The sequence below is a fragment of the Giraffa tippelskirchi genome, chromosome 9 (assembly GCF_054371585.1).
Source record: "Giraffa tippelskirchi isolate mGirTip1 chromosome 9, T2T-mGirTip1v1.2.pri, whole genome shotgun sequence".
NCBI lineage: Eukaryota > Metazoa > Chordata > Mammalia > Artiodactyla > Giraffidae > Giraffa > Giraffa tippelskirchi.
This window is the reverse complement of record NC_137283.1, coordinates 25,304,756-25,326,585: the sequence shown is the minus strand read 5'-3', so window position 1 is coordinate 25,326,585 and position 21,830 is coordinate 25,304,756. Positions and strand designations below refer to the sequence as shown.

The 21,830-nt window shown below is 40.1% G+C and overlaps 1 protein-coding gene across 2 annotated transcripts in view; it reads left to right on the top strand.

The window, feature by feature from the left end:
- CHL1 (cell adhesion molecule L1 like) overlaps positions 1–21,830 on the top strand; it is a 461,636-nt gene that overhangs the window by 54,370 nt on the left and 385,436 nt on the right. The window contains exon 3 of one of the 2 annotated variants that reach the window (XM_081528255.1): positions 9,323–9,503. The exons of the other annotated variant lie outside the window; for it this stretch is intronic. The gene's annotated coding sequence lies outside the window, so the exon portion shown is untranslated. The remainder of the gene's footprint in view (positions 1–9,322; positions 9,504–21,830) is intronic. 2 annotated transcript variants of the gene reach the window in all.

Here is a 21,830-nt window from a genome sequence, read left to right as displayed (position 1 = left end):
ATCAGGGTCTTTTCAGATGAGTCAGCTCTTCCCATCAGGTGGCCAAAGTATTGGAGTTTCAGCTTCAACATCCATCCTTCCAATGAACACCCAGGACTGATCTCCTTTAGGATGGATTGATTGGATCTCCTTGCAGTCCAAGGGACTCTCAAGAGTCTTCTCCACCACCACAGTTCAAAAGCATCAATCCTTCGGCACTCAGCCTTCTTTACAGTCCAACTGTCACTTACACATGGAAGAAAAGTGGATCTCAATGATTAAAGTGCTTCTGAAATACTTTAAAATAGAAAGTATAGTTTCATGGGTTTAGAAACTAGTGAAGTGGTTTTACAGTAAACAAAATACATTGTCAAGTATACAATCATATTTTTGACTATCAGCAGAAACTTGATCTTTTTTCTTCCTTGTGGGTTTAGGCATGACCATGGAGCAAACAAAGATTATTTGTCTTCACTGGGACTGGGTCTGCATTCTTAATTGTATGATCTGTTGTCTAATTGAGAATTATGTCTCCCATGTTAATGAAACTCATTTTTTTCATTTGCAAAATGAGAGAGTAATGTTCAGTTGTGCACCTCAATTATTTTTTTTTCAGTTTCTGCCATTTTAGCATTGCATAAATACATTTTAGCATGGATCAAATAGCCTTTTTATAAACTCATCAAGAAGTTAGAAGTTATAATTATATTTTCCCTCTAAACAGTAATTTACTAATTTAATCTCCTAAAACAGGTACCATAAAATGCAGACATTATTTTTAAACAAATTATTACAGATTAGGAAATTGGTTTGGAAATGGTTATCTCTAGCAGATGAGAATGGAAATATCAGGAAGGATGAAGGGAGATTTTGTTTTTCTGTAATGTTTACCTATTTATCATGACAATGATAATAAGTCATAACTTTAAAAAAATCAGGTAATAAAAACAAAAGAACTATAATTCACCCCCAATGTTGGCATAATTGTATGGAAAAGGGCATTTTCAGAAAATATTGACAGTAATGCAAAATATTGTAATTTTTCTGGGAACAAATTTCATGCTATATACCAGAAAAGCTAAAAACAGTTATATTGTTTGAATAATTCAACATTTAGAAATTTATCCTAAAGCAATACTTTATATTTAATGATGAAATATAGGCATTTCCTTTGAAATCAGGAAGAAATTTATGCCCATTAATACTGCTTGCAGTCAACATTTTATTATATGTCCTAGGCAGTGCAGTAAGATATGAAACAGGCATAAGAAGCAGCTAGATTGGAAAAAAAGAAACAAAATCTTAATTATAGCTTATATGATTATCTTCATAAAAATGTATGAAAATCCACAGTTAAACTATTAGAAATAATAAAAGATTTTGTGTTGGTGGTTGTTAGTAAGCATTTCTACACATCAGCAACCAGAAAATATAATTTAAAAATAACCAAAGCTGTCCCCAGAACTGTGTACATCAGCATCTTCATTACCACAGTATTTAGATTCAAAATAATCAAGAAAAGCCTAAATGCAAAGTATTAGGAAAATAGTGTAATAAATACAGATATAGTCCAATAATGGAATGTTGTTTCAGCCAGGGACCCTGAAGAAAACAGACAGTTTTCACTAGGAGGGAGGGGGATTCTGAAAGGGTACACATGTACGCCCATGGTGGATTCATGTCAGTGTATGGCAAAACCAATACAATATTGTAAAGTTAAAAAGTAGATAAATAAACTAATTTAATAAAATTAAAAAATTAAAAAAAAAAAGCTATTTGAAGAGGGACTAATAAAGGTGTGGGAAAGTAAACCATGAGGAATCCAACACTGGAATGGGGAGGAAGCAATAAATGGGAATCTGGAGGGAGAGAGAGTCTCTGATAAGAGCAGTCAATCAGAGCTGACCCAGCAAGGAGAGACAAGTGGAATAAAATTCCATAAACTCTGGCTTTGTTATTTGCTGTCCTCCCCTCTGAATCCAGAGGTTAAAGAAACTGTTTTATCTCCTCAGAGATTAGGCTCAGAGAAAGAAATCCATGCAGGAAGATGTGACACACATTTGGAGGATCAAATGGGAAATACAGTCTTCGAAGTTTATATATTAAAACACGTGACTTAGTGAATACAGATATGTTCCCTCTCCATGTAGTAAAAAATAAATAAAACAACTCTATATTTAATATGATTCACACATTCTTTCTCAAACAATCTTGAAGAAAATAAGCAACTATGTTTATGGGTTCTGCTGTGATGTTGTTTAGTCTGTAAGTGGTGTCTGACTCTTTGCTACCCTATGGACTCTAGCCCGCCAGGCTCCTCTGTCCATGGGACTTCCCAGGCAAGAATACTGGAGTGGATTGTCATTTCCTTCTCCAGGGGATCTTCCCGACCCAGGAATCGAACCTTCCTTTCCTGCATTAATGGATGTGTTCTTTACCATTGGGCCACCAGGGAAACCCCATAGGTTCTGCTTAAGATAGTCTTGGAGGTGACTTTTAATATTTGATATACTTCTTTTTACTTTCTATATTTGCAATTGTTCTACAATGAATAAGTACCCCACTCTGAGGCAGAACAAGAGATTACTGTTTTTGTAATATTATTATCTCTAAACTTGCTTTTCCTTTTATTCTTTTCTGACTAGTTTAAGGGCTCCAAGGAAGTTGTGAATTTTTAGTCTTTTAATTTTTTCTAGGAAAAAATAGTCATCTAAGAAACGATTTTTTAATGTGATAAGTACCCGACTCTTTGCAATCCCATGGACTGTCCAGTCTATGGAATTCCCCAGACCAGAATACTGGAGTCGGTAGCCTTTCCCTTCACCAGGGGATCTTCCCAACCCAGGGATCAAATCCAGGTCTCCTGCATTGCAGGTGGATTCTTTACCAACTGAGCTATCAGGGAAATCTTTAAGTACCCAATAGAGACAGTGTTTTCAAGAAGAACACTGAGATCTTTGACTCTGTTCTGAAAGGATAGTGGAGTTTAAAAATAATTTCATTTCTGACCCATCGCAGTTTACTCCAAATCAAATAAGATGTAGGAGAGGAAATACCAGACAATTTGAAGTAAATAGATATCAGACAATGGTTGTATATGCTGGTATTGACCCTTTTATCACAAGAAATGTGGCTTTTTTATTTTCCCCCAATACTTTTTGGCTTAAAGACTACTTTGTCAGATAATAGTATTGCTGCATCAGTTTTCTTTTAATTAATGTTTACGTCATTTACTTTTTTACATCTTCTCAGTTTCAGTGCATCCGTGTCCTCATATTTAGACAGCATGTAATTTGTTTTATTATCCAAACTGGCAAACTTTACCATCTATCAGGAGTATTTATTTTGTTTACTTTAATTAATTACTACTCTGCTAAGTCACTTCGGTCGTGTCCAACTCTATGCGACCCCATAGACAGCAGCCCACCAGGTTCCACTGTCCCTAGGATTCTCCAGGCAAGAATACTGGAGTGGGTGGCCATTTCCTTCTCCAGTGCATGAAAGGGAGAAGTGAAAGGGAAGTCGCTCAGTCATGTCCGACTCTTCGTGACCCCATGGACTGCAGCCTACCAGGCTCCTCCGTCCATGGCATTTTCCAGGCAAGAGTACTGGAGTGGGGTGCCACTGCCTTCTCCGAATTACTACTCTGCTGCTGTTGCTGCTAAGTCGCGTCAGTCGTGTCCGACTCTGTGCGACCCCATAGACGGCAGCCCACCAGGCTCCCCCGTCCCTGGGATTCTCCAGGCAAGAGTACTGGAGTGGGTTGCCATTTCCTTCTCCAGGGCATGAAAGTGAAAAGTGAAAGTGGAGTCGCTCAGTCGTGTCCGACTCAGTGACCCCATGGACTGCAGCCCGCCAGTCTCCTCCGTCCATGGCATTTTCCAAGCAAGAGTACTGGAGTGGGTGCCACTGCCTTCTCCGAATTACTACTCTACCTGGTGTCATTTCCTCTTCCGTTCCTCCCACTATATTGTCCTTTTACTCTTTAACTCCCCTTCTTTTAGACTAGAAAAAGGATTTATTCATCCACTCTCCCTCTATTAGCTTGTAGTTATATACTTCTTTATTACTCTTTCTGTGGGTTGTCCTAGATATTGTAAAGTGCATATTTGACTTATTAGAGTCTAAAATAAAATAGTGCTTTTACTATTTCCCAGTCAATAACAGGACCATTGAACACATGAACTGCCTTTTCTATGTTTGTGGTCCTTAATTTTAATTCAACATATATTTTAAATGCTTAAAATATTATTATTATCATTTTGGAAATGTGATACTATTTTGTATTTAACTGAACATTTACACTTTTCATTTTTCTTCATAGCTTCCTGACTTTCTGTGTTGTAATCTGAGACAATTTCTTTTCTGCCTAAAGAGTTCTTTTTTTAAGTTTTTCTTAGTGGGAGTCTGGTGAGAATAAACTATTCCAAATTTTGTCTCAAAATATCTGTTCATTTTACCTTATTTCTCTATTTTCTCTGCATATAGAATTCTAGGTTATAGTTACTTCTTTTAGCACTTTACCGGTGTCATTGTTTGTCTTCTGGTCTTTTACCTTTCTCTGTTTCTTCTTTTTTTTTTCCTAATGAAAAATTAGCACCCTTATTGTTGCTACTCTGAAAATGCTGTCCATTTTCTTTTTTAATTTCCTCTGGCTTCATTTAAGACTTTTTTATTTATCTCCAATTTGTATTTTCATTCTTTTTATTACGATGGGCCAAGGTGTGGTTCTCTTTCATATGTTTCCTTGTCGTTTGTAGTGGCTCTTGATGCCAGTAGATTTGAAAACATCTTGGATATTGTAGTTTGTTTCATTTGTATCTTTTCCTTTGGATTGGATATTTTCAATGCCAACTGTACTTACGTATGTCACCTTTTATATTTTTTTAATTCTCCTCTCCATATTTTCCATTCTTTTCTTTTCTAACTCCATACTTCAGTCCAGAATATTTTGGTGAAAGTTTTTCATTTTTTTTTCTTCAGCATAATAATTATTCTAAAATCCCTAACTTATAATTCTAGTATCTGGGAAGTGTATGATTTAGTTGATATTGTATAAATTTTTTGTTTTTTCTTGATTCAACTAACCAATTTATTTAATACCAGGTATGGTGAATGAAAAAAAAAAATTAAACTATTCAGGCAGCCAGAGTCAGAACAGATTACCTCAAATTCAGTCAGGGTCTGAGGTGACTTGATGACCTGCAATCATTGTCAGCTCCACAGGGGCTATAGCTGAGCACCTGAGATGTTTACTAAAATATTCCCTATTTGGTTGTCCTGAACTCCAATTTTTTTTTCTCTATCACACTGAGACTACTTTTCAGCCATTCTCTCCTCAGCCTCTAGCTTCTTGCCGTGCTCCTCTTATGAATTGGATGATATCTCAGGAGACACTGGCAAAACATATTGGGGTCTCTTCTGTGCACCTTCTTTCTCTGTAGGACTTGACCCCTCCTTGTTTTCTACCCATTCTCACGAGATGGCTAGACGCTCTACCAGTAAACTTTTATTGACCGCAAAATCTGTCACTTTGTGCCATTTAAGAGCTGGCAGATTCCATGGGTGCTGGAGCAAAATTAAGGCTTACCTCAATCAGTTTACTTCATTCCAGGATATTGGCTTCTGACATCCTGACTGCATCACAATATTCTCAGTGGTTTCAGTCATACTTTTCATTTTTCCTTTTATCAGCTTTTCTAGTTGGTCTTGATGGGAGTGTTGATCTGACAGAACATATTCCCTTAGAATCAAAGTGAAACTCTGTTGGTGTCATGATAGTTTCAGTAAGAAACTCCAAGTGCATACAGGTTGTTTCTAATTTTGAAACGATAAGCCTTCGCAGAAATTTCAAAATAGATAATGTTCCTTTTGTCTGATTTTGACTAATGTATAGCCTGATAAACAAGAACCACAACATTACAGAGCAGAGGAGATCAGATAGAAAGAAACCTTTGCAAAGGTGTTGGGAGGGCTTGAAGAGTAAGAAGGAAAGATGAAGTTACTAATAAATTAGCAACTATGGGAAGCTGCTATTGCCCTTAGGGATGAATGCAATCCAGAGCTCAAGATCACTGTTTCCCTGGCTGGAGCTTCCGGATCACCTGTTGCTGCAACTGTTGCTTGGAATGCCTGCTGTCCCACCATGTTGAAAGTCAGGAGCCTGCTTTCCTGCCAACGCTTCTGCAGTATTAAGACTCACAGTTTCCTGGAGCTGCCTTTCCCATGGTCACTGTGTTGCCTTGGCTTCTGCTGGACCTGTGGCTGCTGCTGTCACTGGAACCTCATTGCCTGGGTGTGAATCCAGGGTCCCAGAATTGTCTGCTGCTACTATTGAGACTACCTCTTCCTTCCTTCTTCCATTCTTCCACCTTCCAATTCCCTGTCACTTCCTCCTTTTGCTGTCATCTGAATGAAAGCTAGCTGCCAAGGAAATCTGAGAAATGTAGCTTTGAGACTTTTGGCCCCCTTGCAAAACAGAAAAGGGCACAGAAGGGCGAATATGAAGCCAAGAGTCAAGTACCAGCACAGCCAGCTGGCAATAGCATAAATCAGACAGTATGTTATTTGTGTATTTCTTTCTCTATTCATTTTACAGGTAAGTTCATTGAGACTCAGATAAGTGAAAAGGTGTGCTCAGTATCACTTAGTATTGGTGGAAGGAATCAGACATATTTTCCCTTTACTAGGAATTTCAGGGCTCCCGCTGTAGTATAATTCTATTGTAGACAAGGAAGCCAGTCCACACACTTAATGATACACACATACACATTTAATGTTCTTTTAAAATTATATCTGAGTATAAAATACCTTTTCACCCTGTTATAATTTGTAGATCCAGATCCAAATGTATATGTAAATAGTTAGGTCTAGTATCCCATGTTTTTCTAATGAGTGAGGTATGCTATTAGTCTAAATAGAAAGATGCTACATAACTCACCTTCCCTATCAGGGACAGAAAACCAGGCTATGGATCCAGGTTGTTGTTGTTCAGTCATTAAGTCATGTCTGACTCTTTACAACCCTGTGGGCTGTAGCCTGCCAGGCTCCCCAGTCCATGGGATTCTCCAGGCAAGAATACTGGAGTAGGTTGCCATTCCCTTCTCCAAAGGATCTTTCCAGCCCAGGGACTGAACCCAGGTCTCCTATGCTGCAGGCAGATTCTTTACCATCTGAGCCTCCAGGGAAGCCCTGTCCTTCACTGTCTCCAAAAGTTTGCTCAAACTCATGTCCATTGAGTCAGTGATGCCATCCAACCATCTCATCCTCTGTGGCTCCCTTCTCCTATGGATCCAGAAGGAACATCCAAATCACACTCACAACTGCTCAGCTCCCTTGGCCAGGGATACTACACTGGATTCTGGCCCATGAGACTAGAATTTCTGCTAGTGGGATTGCCAGAAAGAGGGGAAATGGATCAGGCATGATATCTACTTCTTCAGGTTAAAGTTTTATACTAGAAGACTGATGTGTGTGTATCTGCTTGGTAGATCATAGGTTACAGACTTTCATTCTAGCTTCAAGAGAGGATGAGAACATCAGCTTCTGGCTCCTACCTTGGGAAGGGTCAGATTTCTAATCTGGGGAATTAGTAAGCAAAAGCGGTCAAAGAGAATACCACATAGCAAAACAGACATTGAAAACCCACTTCCTGTACCCTCAATCAGGGAAGGAATGGAGATGCATATATAGAGAATGGACTTGTGGACACAGTGGGGGAAGGAGAGCATGGGATGAATGGACAAAGTAGCATAGACGTATATACACTACCATGTGTGAAATAGATAGCTGGTGAGAAGTTTAGTCAATCAGTCGTGTCCAACTCTTTGCAACCCCAGGGACTGTAGCCTACTAGGCTCCTCCATCCATGGGATTTTCCAGACAAGAGTACTGGAGTGGGTTGTCATTTCCTTCTCCAGAGGATCGTCCTGACCCAGGGATCGAACCTGAGTCTCCCACACTGTAGGCATATGCTTTACCATCTGAGCCACCAGGGAGGTCAAGTTGCTCTATAACACAGGGAGGCCAGCCAGGTGCTCTGTGATGATCTAGAGGGGTGGGATGGGAGGAGGGGAGGAAGGTGATATATGTATAATTATGGTTGATTTGCATTGTTATATGCCAGAAACCATCACAACATTGTAAAGCAATTTTCCTCCAATTAAAAAAGAAAACCCACTTCCTCTGCTTTAGATCAAACATATAACATTCATAAAATGCATTGTATGTGGCCTTTTACAAAATTTCAAACAGTCTTGGGAGAGGTTAACACACGTCATATTCTTCCTGTTGGATTACTACCACACTAAAACAATGAATGAAAATAGAGTGTAACTCCTTTAGCAGTCTTTTTACTTAGAAATATTCATTGGGTCTCTCTATAGCTATCAATAAATTTTCCTCACTACAATTTCATTTTATCTCAGACGTATTCTGTCAGAGGAAATTATTTCTTGTTCCCAGTAATATAACAGGAACTTAGACATAAAGAAATACCTCTCTGATTCAACATGTACATCCACAGTCATTTTAATAATGGAGTGAGAAAAAAATTCTGCATTTAGAATTGTTCAAATTTTGCCAGAGATTAATATGTAAAACACTTCAAAGAAAACTAATTTCCTTTCCTATAATTAATGTCTATCACAGTAGCATCTACTAATAGAATTCCTCACTTAAGGCTGAAATTTGAAAATATTGCCATACTCTATGATAGTTTTTGATCTACTCTCTATGGACTCTGCATTTAAATCACATTAAAATTATATGAGTAGATTGCTTTTTTGATATTCATTCATGTCTATGTAAATATTGGTATCAAAGGTGTTATTAATTTTCATTCCAACTTATGGTCAGGTCCTTAGTTTATTCATTTCAGCGTGACTTCCCAAGTAGATCACTACACAAACTCCCAGAGCACTACACTTCTCTTCTGGATTTTCTAGTAATTAGGTCATGGGGCGAGTTAATCAGAGTCCAAGTAAAGTCCCAGGACCAGTTAGGCATACCTCTTATGGGTCAGCTGCTGATGCAGTAAAGTCTGCACTCACCTTGGGTAAATTTTGCCAATTCCGGGAAACAAAAAGTAGGAGGTGGACACAGTGAACACAGGAAGTTCTGAGGCAATAGTGGCTCTCACAGGACTACTGAAGACCTAGAATATTTCCTTCAGGTCCCTTTGCCAGATTTCCCATTCAGCTCTTTTTGAGCAGTGGATCCTCTTCCTTCTTTATAAACTTTCTTACTAGACAATATCCATTTTATCCTTCTGGTTTTTTAAATTCATTTTTGACTGGAGGACAATTGCTTTACATTGTTGTGTTGGTTTCTGCCTTCCGTACAGCAATGTGAAGCAGCCATAAGCATAGCTGTATGTGGGCACGTGGCTGCCCACTAGACCACTGGTGACTACATTTCCCAGCCTTCCTTGCAGTTGGTTGTGGCCATGTGACCAACTTTGGGCCAATGGAATGTGAACGGAAGATCCATAAGCAGGTTCCTTCAACATCACCTTCTAAGTAAAGGTAAGTTGTTTGCCACTAACCTTCTCACTTGTCAACTTCCTGAGGGCTGAGCCCTGGATGTGGCCATGAAGCAGGTTTGGTCATGACACAAGAACAGCCCTCTGGGGCAAAAAAGATGCAATAGATCACCAGCCTGGAAAACTCGGCACTAGAGTGATAGGAGAAGGGCTGTGTGATTCATTCACTGTATTTTGAGCTATCACAGCTATAAGTTATCTGACTGGAGTGGATTTCAGGACTCTAGGGCAACCTTCATCTGATTTCTCTTCTGGGTCTTCCCACTGCTCTTTGATTCCATGTCAATCACAAGAAGATTCTCCTTCCTGCTTTCTTCCCTTTTAGTCACTTTATTCCTTTTATGTTCCCACCACTCCCCAACAGTATTACCATTTTCTTTATAACATTTCTCCAAATCCTATTCACACAATGATTTCATTTTCCTCTCAGGAAAATAAAAATTCTTTTGTTCTTTCAAAATAAGCGTTGATATCCTTTTAAACCACAAATCAAATTTATCAGTAACTCCAAAATTATTTTCTATTTCTTTGAAGGCCAGGAGAGTTTAATCTTCAGATCATTTTGGATATGAAGGGGAACTATTTGTAATTTTTTTTCTGATATGTCACAGAAAGGAAAGTAAGATGCCAAACAGCAAATTTCCATATTCAATTTATAATGCAGTATTTTTCTAACACCCACAAGTCCCTCTGCAATATCTAATTTTAAAAGCATATATTACTTATGAAATTTATAAAATGCCATAGCACACATCCTCCACCGCTGACTGAAAGAGTGCCTTTTCTTTCAAAAAACACTTTTCTCTTTCTTCTAATTTCCACAGCATACTAGATGGGTTTAATAAAATTCTAAAATATTAGGGGAGAGGGGGATTTAGTGGAGCAGTTGTTTTGGTTTCTCTACTTCCAGAACAGGCCTGAGAACCAGGTTAGCTGGGCAGCTTATTCAAGCTGATGGGGTGGGGCAGTGGCAGAACTGAACCGAGTGCTTTTGCTGTAATAAAATGCCTTCTACCTTTCTGTGTGTTTATTGCTATTGAAGGGTAATCTTGTCACTGGCCATCAATGTAAAAGCAATAGTGTTATGATAGCAATTGACAGTTTGCTGAATTTTATGACAGCCAGTATATAAATTAACAGAGTTCAAAGGTCCCAGTTTAAAACCACTGAGGCATGCAGCACTCTGAGTCCTTCTCACATCATGTTAAAACTGCACTCTGATACACACACAGCACTGATTCACAGTCTATTTTAATTAATGTGCTCTTTACAATTGACAGCCTAACTTCTTTCTCCTTTATTTCTTTTTCTTTGTCAGCAGAACATGTACTTGTTGGAGAGCCTTCTTTTTGTTTATCTGTACTACACACTGCACACTTCTCATCCTTGTCACTTTCATTCTCTATAAGAAAATGGAATATGGTTTCTTTTGATCTCCTTTTAAGAAACCTGTCAATAATGGTAGCACAGTGACTGTCTTGTGGGCTGTGTGCTACGGATGCTTTTTTGTTGTTGTTTTACAGTTTAAGACTACTGATTGATTGCTTGCATATTCACTGCACTGACTCTTACATACAGACAGCTGTTATCTCTAATAACCAGACCTGGGAGGCAGCTTGTTTGCCTCTCCACTCTCTATCTCAGCAACAGTATCATCATTTTGCCAATTTTATTCCTTCCTTTCCATAGTAATCAGGAGAAGGCAATGGCACCCCACTCCAGTACTCTTGCCTGGAAAATCCCATGGACGGAGGAGCCTGGCGGGCTGCAGTCCATGGGGTCACTGAGTCGGACATGACTGAACGACTCCACTTTCGCTTTTCACTTTCATGCCCTGGAGAAGGAAATGGCAACCCACTCCAGTACTCTTGCCTGGAGAATCCCAGGGACGGGGGAGCCTGGTGGGCTGCCGTCTATGGGGTCGCACAGAGTCGGACACGACTGACGCGACTTAGCAGTAGCAGCCATAGTAATCACTTTCCTTTTATTTTTCCCAAGTTGTTCATTTCACAGTACTCATGAGCCTCTCTAAATAACTCAAGATTGTCATGGCATTCCCTAAAGGTAACAGGAGGAACATCTCATATGTATAGGCATTTTGACTTGATGTCCTTTCATTCCCACAGGTAGGACTAGATACTGTCCTTTCCGCTATCCTGTGGCCTTTCATTCCCCCCTGCATCTCCAAAATTGAGAGTGTTGTTTGGTGCCCATACTTTGTTTATCCTATCATTGGGGGCAACACAGAAGACCTAAATAATTATATACTATATAATCTGAACAATAAGTGATTACATTCCCATTGCCAATGCTATATTTCAAACTTCATTTTAAATAAAGAAGTTAAAAATGCCATGAAGAAAATGAAGATCTCTGACTGCTCCCCAAATCTCATCACTAATACTCCTTCCCAGAGACATCCTCTATCAAGGGGTCATTAAATATCATTCCAACCCAATTCCTATATTTTTAAACATAAATGCCCTTGTATAAACTATATATATTGTATTGGCTTGTGAGGTGTCTATTTACACAAATGGTAGCATGGAGAAATGATCATCTTGCAATTTGCTTTTTCCCAATCATCATTATGCTTTTTAAGATCTATCTATAATACTTCAAAATGTTAACTGTTTTATATATATATATATATATATATATATATATATATATATATATATATATATATATATCATTCTCTTGTGTGATTATAGTCAATTTTATTTAGTCATTTTCATCTGGAAATACACACATGCTGTTTCTGATTTTTTACTATTACCTCAAATGCTGTAGTGAACACACTTAATTATGTCACTAAATGATATATGTATAGTGAAAGTCACTCAGTTGTGTCTGACACTTTGCGACCCCATGAGCTGTACAGTCCATGGAAATCTCCAGGCCAGAATACTGGAGTGGGTAGCCTTTTCCTTCTCCAGGGAATCTTCACAACCCAGGAATCTAATCCAGGTCTCCTGCATTGCAGGTGGATGTTTTACCATCTGTTGAACAGCTCTATGAAGACCTATAGGTCCTTCTAGAACTAACACCCCAAAAAGATGTCCTTTTCATTATAGGGGACTGGAATGCAAAAGTAGGAAGTCAAGAAATACCTGGAGTAACAGGCAAATTTGGCCATGGAGTACAAAATGAATCAGGGCAAAGGCTAACAGAGTTTTGCCAAGAGAACGCACAGATCATAGCAAACACCTTATTCCAACAACACAGGAGAAGACTCTACACATGGACATCACCAGATGGTCAATACCGAAATCAGATTGATTATATTCTCTGCAGCCAAAGATGGAGAAGCTCTATACAGTCAGAAAAAACAAGACTGAGAGCTGACTGTGGCTCAGATCATGAACTCCTTATTGCAAAATTCAGACTTAAATTGAGAAAAGTAGGGAAAACCACTAGACCACTCAGGAATAACCTAAATCAAACCCCTTATGATTATACAGTGGAAGTAACAAATAGATTCAAGGGATTAGATCTGATAGATAGAGTGCCTGAAGAACTATGGACAGAGGTTCGTGACATTGTACAGGAAGCAGTGATCAAGACCATCACCAAGAAAAAGAAATGCAAAAATGCAAAATGGTTGTCTGAAGAGGCCTCACAAATAGCTGTGAATAGAAGAGAAGCTTAAGGCAAAAGAGAAAAGGAAATATATACCCATCTGAATGTAGAGTTCCAAAGAATATCAAGAAGAGATAAGAAAGCCTTCCTCAGTTATCAGTGCAAAGAAATAGAGGAAAACAATAGAATGGGAAAGACTAGAGATCTCTTCAAGAAAATTAGTTATACCAAGCGAACATTTTATGAAAAGATGGGCACAATAAAGGACAGAAATTGTATGGACCTAACAGAAGCAGAAGATATTAAGAAGAGGTGGCAAGGCTACACAGAAGAACTATAGTAAAAGAACTTAATGAACCAGATAACCATGATGGTGTGATCACTCACCTAGAGCCAGACATCCTGGAGTGTGAAGTCAAGTGGGCCTTAGGAAGCATCACTATGAACAAAGCTAGTGGAGGTGATGGAATTCTAGCTGAGCTATTTCAAATCCTAAAATATGATGCTGTGAAAGTGGTGCTCTCAATATGCCAGCAAATTTGGAAAACTCAGCAGTGGCCACAGGACTGGAAAAGATCAGTGTTCATTCCAATCCCAGAGAAAGGCAGTGCCAAAGAATGCTCAAACTACGGCACGATTGCACTCATTTCACATGCTAGCAAAGTAATGCTCAAAATTCTCCAAACCAGTCTTCAACAGTACATGAACTGTGAAATTCCAGATGTTCAAGTGGGGTTTAGAAAAGGCAGAGGAACCAGAGACTGAATTACCAACATCCTCTGGATCATCAAAAAAGCAAGAGAGTTCCAGAAAACATCTACTTCTGCTTTATTGGCTATGCCAAAGCCTTTGACTGTGTGGATCACAACAAATTGTGGAAAATTCTTCAAGAGATGAGAATACCAGACCACCTGACCTGCCTCCTGAGAAAATACATGCAGGTCAAGAAGCAACAGTTAGAACTGGACATGAAACGACAGACTGGTTCCAAATTGCAGAAAGAGTGCGTCAAGGTTTTGTATTGTCACCCTGCTTATTTAACTTATATGCAGAGTACATCATATGAGATGCCGGTCTGGATGAAGCACAAGCTGGAATCAAGCTTGCCAGGAGAAATATCAGTAATCTTAGATATGCAGATGACACCACCCTTATGGCAGAAAGCAAAGAAGAACTAAAGAGCCTCTTGATGAAAGTGAAAGAGGAGAGTGAAAAAGTTGGCTTAAAACTCACCATTCAGAAAACTAAGATCATGGCATCCAGTCCCATCACTTCATGGCAAATAGATGGGGAAACAATGGAAACAGTAAGAGACTTTATTGTTTTGGGCTCCAAAATCACTGCAGATGGTGACTGCAGCCATGAAATTAAAAGACGCTTACTCCTTGGAAGAAAAGCTAGGACCAACCTAGATAGCGTATTAAAAAGGAGAGACATTACTTTGCCAACAAAGTCTGTCTAGTCAAAGCTATGGTTTTTCCAGTAGTCATGTATGGATGTGAGATTTGGACCATAAAGAAAGCTGAGCGCCAAAGAATTGATGCTTTTGAACTGTGGTGTTGGAGAAGACTCTTGAGAGTCCCTTTAACTGCAAGGAGATCCAACCAGTACATTCTAAAGGAAATCAGTTTTGAATATTCATTGGAAGGACTGAGATTGAATCTGAAACTGCAATACTTTGGCCACCTGATGCGAAGAACTGACTCATTTGAAAAGACTGTGATGCTGGGCAAGATTGAAGGTGAGAGAAGGGGGATGACAGAGGATGAGATGGTTGGATGACATCACCAACTCTATGTACATGAGTTTGTGCAAGCTTCAGGGGTTCATGATGGACAGGGAAGCCTGGCGTGCAGTAGCCCATGGGGTAGACAAAGAGTCGGACACAGCTGAGCAACTGAACTGAACTGATATATATGGAGTTTGATCCCTGGGTCTGGAAGATCCCCTGGAGAAGAAAAGGACAACTCACTCCAGAAATCTTAGCTGTGAAATCCCATGGACTGAGAAACCTGGTGGGCTATGATCCATGGGGTAACAAAGAGTCAGACACAACTGAAGCAACTTGAGCACAAAGAGACAGAGAGAAGTAAAATGGTAAAATGAGTGGGCCAAAATGATGTGTGAATTTCCATTTACTTACTTGCCAAACATCTTTCCAAATAGGACATGTAAACTTTAACTCTCAAGGGTAGTGTCTGAGAACACATTTGCTCTACTTCCTTCCCAAAGTAAATGTAAATAGACTTCCAAAAATGATATATTAACACCATGGTTTTAACTTGCATTGTTCTGATTATTTCCTATTAGGAATTGGAGATATTTCCTATTATTTTGAATTATTGTCAATCAATGAACACATGAAGTGGCAGATATAACCTTAATTTGAATCCTGAAATACCTCAATTTTCTTTTAAATGTAAGAAAGTCTCATTCATTCATTCATTCTTCTGCTTCTGTTTATTGAATGTCTTCCAAGTTCCAGAGACCGCACCAGTGTCTAGAGTTAGAATGTTGCACAGTGGCACTGTTCCCTGAAGGGGAACTATCTCGAGGGAGAAATGGATATGTAAACAAGCAGTCCCAAGGAAATGGCAACCCACTCCAGTATTCTTGTCTGGGAAATCCCATGGACAGAGGAGCCTGGCAGGCTACAGTCCATGGGGTGGCAAAGAGTTGGACTTGACTGGGCGGCTGAGCACACGCTGCAAAGTCAGATGAGGGCCATTTTAGAGGACTCCAAAAGGACAGAGGACAATCATGATGCCTACATAGGGATTATCCAGAAAAAATGTGAGGTTAAGGGAGATGAGATTGATAAAGACTAGAGAAAAAGTGAACCAGACATAAGAACACCATGTGCAGATGCCTGGAGACCAAGGAGCATGGCAGATTCTCAGTTCTATCATGGGCATACACAGCCTATTTGGGAGCAAAGCTAGATATTGTCTGGTGTTGGATCATGACTCAACCCTTCTGAGTCTCAAGAAGAGTTCTTGATACCGTTCAGGAGTTTCAGTGGCTCTTGCAAATAGCAAGGATGATTTTTTCTCTGTCCACACCTGTGCTTTATCACCTTCCCCCCCTACTTCTCCTATCAATGAAGCAGGAACCTGTTCCTCAATGGACCATCTAATCTCAAAAAGTGGAGAACAGAGGCAAGATTTTTCAGTGGCTTATTCCCACCTATGATTTATCCAAGAGAAGCAGAGGCAAATTATTAATAGTTCAGCAGCTGTATCTTATTAACACAAGGCACTAGGATATTATTATCATCAAATTGAAATGATCAGTATATGTTGTTACTTTTGCTTTTCTTTGTAATAGATTTTTATAATCATAAATAGTCTGATATCTTTCTTCTCTCTCCTTTCTCTCTTTCTTTAAAAAAAATGAAACCTGGAATAACTGCATATCAAATTTTAGAAACGATTGTAAGTGCTAGAAAGCATCTCAACATTTGTCCCATAAGAATTCCAGTTTATAGAATGTATTACAAGCTACTCTGTCAAACTGTCTGCAGGTTTAAACTCTTAAAACCTAAGCTGAGAATTTTGTAGCAAAAATCTTTCACAAAAGCACTGTTCTCTGACTCTAGAAAGTAGCCAGATTGTGGAGTGAAAAGAAAATTAGAGTGTAAAAGTAGAGGGCATGGTGCGTTGTAATGCATTTATCCATGTTTTTCCTACAGAGTTTCTTCCTAATGAGACATTGTGGTAACCAGGGTTGCAAGTTGAGGAAAGGTTAGACTGTTTATCATCATTATCAAGAGTCCTGGGAAACTTAATAAGGCTCAAGGCACACGCTGAATGGCTTCTGTCTTACATAATCTAGTGTGCTATACTTCCAACCAAGATAAAATCCTCAGGATATATTTTTAAGATATTACTGTGAATACATACTATACTTTCAGAGGATTGATTAAGCTTGGTACAAGCTCTCTTGTCTGAAAATGTAACATCGTTTCTGATAAGAGTTCAGTTTGTCCAATCCAAAAAGGAAGAATCCGTTTCATTTTAAATCGATCGATGAATTATGAGATCATGTTTTACAAGCTGAAAACAAGTTCATTATTTTTATCTTAGTAATAAGCATAAACCGCCTCTTCTCTGAATTGTGAAGATGATGCAGCCAAGCTGGGATCAGTCACTAGAACAACTGGAGTGTGTCTTCCCTTCATTGAGATCCGGTCCTCAGTATTTGCTTGTTTCTTTCTGTGTACCACTCTTCGTGGGTGAGATTGCTGACTCTGGTGAAGCTGTAATCTGAGGCTTACACTGAAGTTGAGGTTAAATGAGCTTCAGTCTGTAACCGCTTCATGGAAGGTATCATGGACAGATGTTTGCCACATGTTAACACCCAGTTAGGGATTCCATTATTCACAAACATTCTTCTCAGCTGGGCAGAAGGGGACAGGTTGACTAGTACTAACAGTGGGTTTATAGATTTTGAGATGATTAGTATGTCTGCATATTCCAGGCTAAATAAAATTAATTCAAGTTGTCACTGATCAATGCTATGTCAAAAATCCCTTAAAAATGGGGACATCTGCTTTCTTATCCATCCATCCAAGACATCTATCCATCCACCTACCCACTCATCCTTGCATTCATTCATTAATAGATCACACAAATGTATTGAGTATATTTATTCTATGCCAACCATGTGAATGTGCATGCTAAGTTGCTTCAGTCGTGTCCTACTCTTTGCAACCCTATGGGTTGTACCCCGCCTCTGTCCATGGGATTCTCCTGCCTAGAATACTGGAGTGGTTACCCATTCCCTTCTCCAAGGGATCTTCCTGACCCAGGGATCAACCCTAGGTCTCTTATGTTTCCTGCATTGGCAAGCGGGTCCTTCACCTCTAGTGCCACCTGGGAAGCCCTGTGCCTTGCATATGAAGTTACTTTAGTACATAAGCTTAAACTCTTACCTTCCTGGAACTTCTGAAGGGAGGGGAGGATAAAGAGATTACCAGAGGAAACAGCTTATACAATGGCCAGGACATGTGCAAAAGTAATACATTTTTGAGGACCTGAAAGAAGTTTGGCAAAGCTGGGCTATGGTGTACAAACTAGAAAATCATATTCCTACAAAGGCATATTCTACTGATCTACAATCAGTTCTATTGCAAAAATGCTGACAGAGTCAAGGTTTTTTGGATTTTCTGATGTGGTAGGCAGTACCAGACCAGGTGTGGTCAACAGAATAGGTAACAGCAGCATTACCTGGAGCTTGTGAGAAATAAAGAATCTCAGGTTCATCCTAAATCGGATGAATCAGAATCTATGTTTTAACAAAAGCCCAGGTGATTCCTCAACATGTGAACAATTACCAAGAATCAGACTAAGAGATGATGCTGTGAAAGTTCTGCTCTCAATATGCCAGCAAATTTGGAAAACTCAGCAGTGGCCACAGGACTGGAAAAGGTCAGTTATCATTCCAATCCCAAAGAAAGGCAATGCCAAAGAATGCTCAAACTACCACACAATTGCAGTCATCTCACACGCTAGCAAAGTAATGCTCAGAATTCTCCAAGCCAGGCTTCAACAGTACGTGAACCGTGAACTTCAAGAGGGTCAAGCTGGATTTAGAAAAGGCAGAGAAACCAGAGATTAAATTGCCAACATCCACTGGATCATCAAAAAAGCAAGAGAGTTCCAGAAAAACTTCTACTTCTGCTTTTTGATTACACCAAAGCCTTTGACTGTGTGGATCACAACGAACTGTGGAAAATTCTGAAAGAGATGGGAATACCAGACCACCTGACCTGCCACCTGAGAAATCTGTATGCAGATCAAGAAGCAACAGTTATAACTGGATATGAAACAACAGACTAGTTCCAAATTAGGAAAGGAGTACGTCAAGGCTATATATTATCACCCTGATTATTTAACATACATGCAGAGTACATCATGCGAAATGCCGGGCTAGATGAATCACAAGCTGGAATCAAGATTGCTGGGAGAAATATCAATAACATCAGATATGCAGATGACACCACTCTTATGGCAGAAATCAAAGAAAAACTAAAGAGCCTCTTGATGAAAGTGAAAGGGGAGAGTGAAAAAATTGGCTTAAAACTCAACATTCAGAAAACTAAGATCATGGCATCTGGTCCTACTTCATGGCAAATAGGTGGGGAAACAATGGAAACAGTGAGAGACTTTATTTTCTTGGACTCCAAAATCACTGCAGATGGTGACTGCATCCATGAAATTAAAAGACGCTTGCTCCTTGGAAGAAAAGCTATGACCAACCTAGACAGTGTATTAAAAAGCAGAGACATTACTTTGCCAACAAAGGTCTGTCCAGTCAAAGCTATGGTTTTTCCAGTAGTCATATATGCATGGATGTGAGAGTTGGACTATAAAGAAAGCTGAGTGCCAAAGAATTGATACTTTTGAACTGTGGTGTTGGAAAAGACTCTTGAGAGTCTCTTGGACTGCAAGGAGATCCAACCAGTCCATCCTAAAGGAAATAAGTTCTGAATATTCATTGGAAGGACTGATGCTGAATTTGAAACTCCAATACTTTGGCCATCTGATGAGAAGAACTGACTCATTTGGAAAGACCGTGATGCTGGGCAAGATTGAAGGCAGGAGAAGGGGACGACAGAGCATGAGAAGGTTAGATGGCATCACTGACTCAATGGACATGAGTTTGAGTAAGCTCTGGGAGTTGGTGATGGATAGAGAAGCCTGGTGTGCTGCAGTCCATGGGGTCACAAAGAGTTGGACACGACTGAGCGAATGAACTGAACTGAAGACAAGAGACATTTAGTGTTGTTAGCTGTTCACCACAGATAAGGAAAAGAAGCTTCTGTAAGAATAAGTATCTTGCCTAAGATCAACACTTAGCAAATATAGGGGAAGAATTTGTATTTGGAGGTAGAGTCTTTTCTTCAAATATTTGTTTACTTATTTATTTGTCTGCTCAGGTCTTAGGAACAGCAGGTGGAATCTTCATGGCATCATGCGGGATCTTTTGTTCAGTGAGCAGACTCAGTAGTTCTGGGCATGGCACGTGGGATCTTAGTACCATAATAGATCAGCGATAGAACCTGTGTCCTCTGCATTGCAAAGTGTTTTCCTAACCATTGGACCACCAGGGAAGTTCCGAGACTTAAGGTTATTCAGGTTAAATGAAGTCATCATGACAGGACCCTAACCCAATAGGACTGGTCACTTTTATGCAGAAGTATACTCACAAAGGAAGGGTCACATGAGAACAGTCAGAAGGGATTGCCTGATCATACAGTACTTCTCGTTTTCGTTTCATAAGAAACCTGTATCCTGCTCAGCATAGTGCCTATAGTAGTAATACAACATTAGTTGCTCAGTTGTGTCCAACTCTTTGCGACCCCATGGATTGTAGACCACTAGGCTCCTATGTCCATGGGATTCTTCAGGCAAGAATACTGGAGTGGGTTGCCGTTCTCTTCTCCAGGGGATCTTCCTGACCTAGAGATCGAACCCAGGTCTCTCCTATTGTATGCAGGTATGCCAGTTTATATCCCCACCAACTGTGCAGAAGGGTTTCCTTTCTTCCACGACCTCCCTGGCATTTATTCTGTGTAGTATTTTCCATTAGGGCCATTCTGACTGCTGCCAGGGGACACCTTGTTGTTCTTTGGATGGGTACTTCTGTAATAATCGGTGATTTGGGGCATCTAATCTGATGGTTTTCTTTGACATGGTGCGAGGACAGTGTATCTGCTGAAATTGGCATCTTGTAAGTTGGCCCTCTTTTGAGGGGCTGTGCTCTGCCCAGGGACATTTTTTGAGGGCAGGGGATATTTATAGCTCTGCTGCTGCTGCTAAGTGGCTTCAGTCGTGTCCGACTCTGTGCGACCCCATAGACGGCAGCCCACCAGGCTCCGCCATCCCTGGGATTCTCCAGGCAAGAATACTGGAGTGGGTTGCCATTTCCTTCTCCAGTACATGAAAGGGAAAAGTGAAAGTGAAGTCACTCAGTCGTGTCCGACTCTTAGCGACCCCACGGACTACAGCCTACCAGGCTCCTCCGTCCATGGGATTTTCCAGGCAAGAATACCGGAGTGGGGTGCCATTGCCTTCTCCGTTATAGCTCTGCAGGCCTTGTGAAGAGCAAGTTCTGAGTAGCAGTGGTTTTAAAGTTGTAGTTGCAGAACATAACCACAAGGAGGCAGCTCTTCCTCATGCCCCACTCTGGTTACTGGTGAAAAAGGAGACCGGCAGAGTCGTGTCCTAGGTTTTGAATGAGTGTGGAATGTGTTAGCACCAGAAGGCTTGCGCCCATTTCCTCCGTTCCTCTTACCCTTTACAGTTCACAGAAATAGCATCATCTGCCAAACCTCCCTACTGACGACGCTATGAATCTGGGTGAGGCAACTACGAGAAAAGGAGGCTGGAGCTGGGAACCCCAACAGCTGGAGATGTGAAGACCAGGGGACTTTTCAAAGCTCTTCCATCCTAGAGTGTGCACCATCTTTGGGGTGCCTTTTGATTGGTCCAGCTATGCTTACTTGCTAAGTCGCTTCAGTCGTGTCTGACTCTTTGCAACCCCGTGGCCTGTAGCCCACCAGGCTCCTCTGTCCACAGGATTCTCCAGGCAAGAGCACTGGAGTGGCTTGCCATTCCCTTCTCCAGAGGATCTTCCCTAATAGGTATTGAACCTGTGTCTCTTATGTTTCCTGCATGGGCATGTGAGTTCTTTACCATTAGTGAAACTTGGGAAGCCCTCAAGT